This window comes from Palaemon carinicauda, chromosome 16 (genome assembly GCF_036898095.1).
Source record: "Palaemon carinicauda isolate YSFRI2023 chromosome 16, ASM3689809v2, whole genome shotgun sequence".
NCBI classification, from domain to species: Eukaryota; Metazoa; Arthropoda; class Malacostraca; order Decapoda; family Palaemonidae; genus Palaemon; species Palaemon carinicauda.
Genome location: NC_090740.1, coordinates 48475090 through 48479345, shown reverse-complemented (window position 1 = coordinate 48479345; position 4256 = coordinate 48475090).

The following is a 4256-nucleotide window of genomic DNA, read 5'->3' as shown; positions in this document are numbered from 1 at the left end:
CATAAAACCCACTGTGCTTGAAAATACTAATGTTCTTTTTACAATTTTACTAAAGGAGATGTTAATGTTTTTAATCATATGTGTGCATATTATAGTATTAGCAGGAATAGAAAAATGTATCCACTGTGTCTCCTTTAGCATTGTAGATGCTTTAATTATCAATTACTTCAATATTTTTGACGAATACGCACAGAGAGAAGGACGTAGAATTCTAAAAAGGATAACTATAGCTTATACTGTGAATGCATTCTGTAATAGTGGAACCAAAATTTCCATTGGCTTATTATTAAACTGATAGTTTGACTTGATTTCCCTTTGCTTTACGTTCGTCTTTTAATATCCGATAAACTGTAACTGATTGACTGTGTAACGTTTATTATTATAAAAAAACATCTACAGAGGTAAAGTGAACATAATACATCGAACTGTATCACTAAGCATTTACTGGTTTATATGTAGACATGTGTGTTAGTTACTCAATAACAGGTGAACCCCATAAAACACTTATGTGAGATGCATGATTTCATCAACAATAATAGCAATATTAAAGGATTACAACACTTATTATTATTATTATTATTATTATTATTATTATTATTATTATTATTATTATTATTATTATTATTATTATTATTATTATTATTATTACTTGCTAAGCTACTACAACCTTAGTTGGAAATTCAAGATGCTATAAGGCCAGTGGCCCCAACAGGGAAAATACCCCAGTGATGAGACGAAACAAGGAAAAATATAATATTTCAGGAGTAACAGCATTGAAACATATATCTCTTATATAAACTATAAAAGGTAACCCCTTGGGCGAAGAAGAATTGTTTAATAATCTTAGTGTTGTCAGTTGTATGAGGACAGAGGAGAAATGTAAAGCATAGGCCAGACTATTTGTTGTGTATGTATAGGGAAAGGCGAAAATGAACCGTACCCAGAGAGGACCCAATGTAATACTATCTGGCCAGTCAAAAGACCCCTTAACACCCTAGGGTCTCACATGCTGTGTTCGATACAGTGTTACTCCGGGCAGTTCAACACGGCTGCCTCATTTCGTTGGTCGAGTATTTGAGTCATATGCAAAATTTATCCGCAGGGATACCAACATGACGTGGCTGTTATCCAAACCCTTCGTTTGTGGCTCATTCTATATCAAGCAAAATTTTAACATCTGATGTTTTGGTGTGTTCTACAGTGAAATGAAAGGTAGTTTAATAACATTAAAGTAATAAATCATTGGTGATGAATTGCCATTAATATTTTTGAATAAATAGATTATATATCGCCTTATATTTTATGATGATATTCCACTAAATGTTTTCGCTTTATATACTAAACAAGGTACTAAAAATCAAAAGGTCAGTAAATATTCTCTCTCTCCTCTCTCTCTCTCTTCTCTCTCTCTCTCTCTCTCTCTCTCTCTCTCTCTCTCTCTCTCTCTCTCTCTCTCTCTTCATGATACCTTGTACAACTGTTAAAAAAAGCAGAATATGATAATAAAGTAATGGTATCTTACTGGGGAGATGTCCCTCTTTACTTATTGCTCGTCATTCGAGAAAATAGACTGTTGCAAAATAACACCAAATTTTTTTTTTTTTTTTTTTTTTTTTTTGTGAGCTATTTTATTGCAAGAACAAGAGGTTATACTGGACGTGCTTGATATTCCTCTAATAAGATTTTTTTTCTTTACATACTTTACAGAGGTCACAGTGAAGCTCAAAAATTATATAGAACTTATCTTGTGGAGCATCATTTATGAAATGAGTGTGCCACTTTCCATAAAAATCCTTTATCCTTTTATGAGCAAATTTCAATATCAATATTACTGCCCTTGTGTCCATTAATCAGATTTATCAGCATAATATGTTCTATTTCATAATAAACATATAAAGAAAACTTAATTTTCTTGATTGCATTCTGTGTATGTTCTCTCATCTTCACTATACAGTTCAAAGTTATTGATCTAAAATATGCGACACGGACATCATTATCTCAATTATTAACAAAACCTATTATTTTGCATATGAGTTATTTCCTGGACAGTCTAACTAATTTTTTTTTTTTTTTTTTTTTTTTTTTTTTTTGTAGGACCAGGTTTCCTAAGAACATCCATTTACATCTAAACAAATCAAAATTAATGATCACATAATCATTTGAAACAAATTAGCTATTTTGAAATATAATATGAAACCCTAAATTCGTAAAAAACTAATTATTTTGATATTAAGGCAAAGCTTATATTCTAATTCGTGTTCAAATTGGTAAGTTATTCATTTAAATGAGTCAATAAATTTCGTTCCCTTCCTCTCTGTCTTCCTGATCAATTTCTTTCTTTTAGCGGGAGGCTAAATGCAGGTGCTGGAAGAGAAAAGGGTAAATAAATAAAGTCCTTCCACTGTTCACATCGCCAGAGGTGAAAAGGATACTGTATCTAACCCCTCAGAGTCCACCGGAAATAGAAGAACTATCAACTTTCCGTAAGTTGCCAGGTATTCCTTTCAGCTAAGCAGTAACCTCAGAGTTCCTATGAAAAAGCTTGGAATAAAAAGGACTTTGGAGTTATGGAAATAATTATATACAGATTGTTCCAAACTTATCTCTCCGATTTACGCAGAAGTTTTCATGGCTAATGACAATAGGTTTCCTAGATGTTCGAGAATTTTATTTTACTTATTTTGAATATAAGAATAGTTTGAACAAATATAAACAGGGGTACGAAAAACGCTCTGTACATTTTTAAAGATTTTAAAAACAAGTCTTTCTCAAACGCATATGAAATAAATAAGATCGACTCTACTAATCGATTATTCAATAAGCAATTTTACAATTGAATCCTCTCATTTCAGAATTATCTATAATTGTAATACGATTAAAATTATGCATATTTTACAATTTTATCACATCTTGGATGCATGTTAAACCACTTTGTGGGAAGTTGTCGCTCCAAACATTAGTTTTTTAATGAACGCATTGTATGTGACTTACAATACGCAATTCATTGTCACCCAATCTACTCGACAAATTAGAGCAATCTAATATGCCCATTAGGGTGCAAAACAACTCCGGAATGTATGGCAGCCTAGTGGTAACGTCCTTGTCTGGTGACAGGGATTCAAGTCCCGCTCATGAATGAGAGTGCCAAGGGACAGTGTCATTGCCCTATCAAGCAGGACAATACCCTAGATACTTACTATATCAATATGATCAGCGCCCAAGACCCCTCTCCACCCAAGCTAGGACAATGGAGGGCTAGGCAATGGCTGCTGATGTCTCAGTATACAGACTTATTGGCTCTCCCCAAACGCCCCATCCTTAGCTCACAAAAATGTTGAGGTGCAGAAACCAAAAGAAGTAACGAAGTTTGAGTGGAACTCAAACCCCTGTCTGGTAATCCAAAGGCAAGGACGATACCACTACACCATCTATATAAACTATTGGAAAATATGCCCCGTGATATGAAAAATTAGCTCATTATATAACACAATTATCTTCCTGATTCATTTATTTGAAATGATATTGAATGGTAAATACCAAAAAAATAAATTCAAATAATAGACGGACATATGATAAATATATATATATATATATATATATATATATATATATATATATATATATATATATATATATATATATATATATATATATATATATATATATATATATATATATATACAAACCACGAAAATCCTAAACTGTGCATTAGAGGAACTAAGCAATCGAACTCTACCAAGCAGGAAATTTCCATCTTGGGCTTCTTGAAGGAAATCCCGAAAGGGAAGAAGATGCAACCAAAGGATTTGGGGTGGTCAACCTTTCTCACAGGGCGTCAGGTTCTTTTATCCCAAGTGATGACGATTTCTGATCGTTCAACGTTCCCTGGGGAATCCTCTCAGGTCATAAGGAAGCTTCAGGAAAGGTTACACGTTTAATAACTACGACTTGATAACAGCGAAGCATCTCTCTCTCTCTCTCTCTCTCTCTCTCTCTCTCTCTCTCTCTCTCTCTCTCTCTCTCTCTCTCTCTCTCTCTCTCTCTCTCTCTATCACATAATAACACAAACAAGTTGGTATTCCTCAATAATTCAGAAACACATCAAAGAGAAAAATTAAGTTTGTTGAAGCTTCATATATCATGATTATTTTGAAATGATAATTCAAATTAAGAAATATCACGTAAATAGTGTTACTTTAATAGATTTTGTCCTACCAAGGTAACTACTAATCCTATCTTCTGTTATAAGGGATATA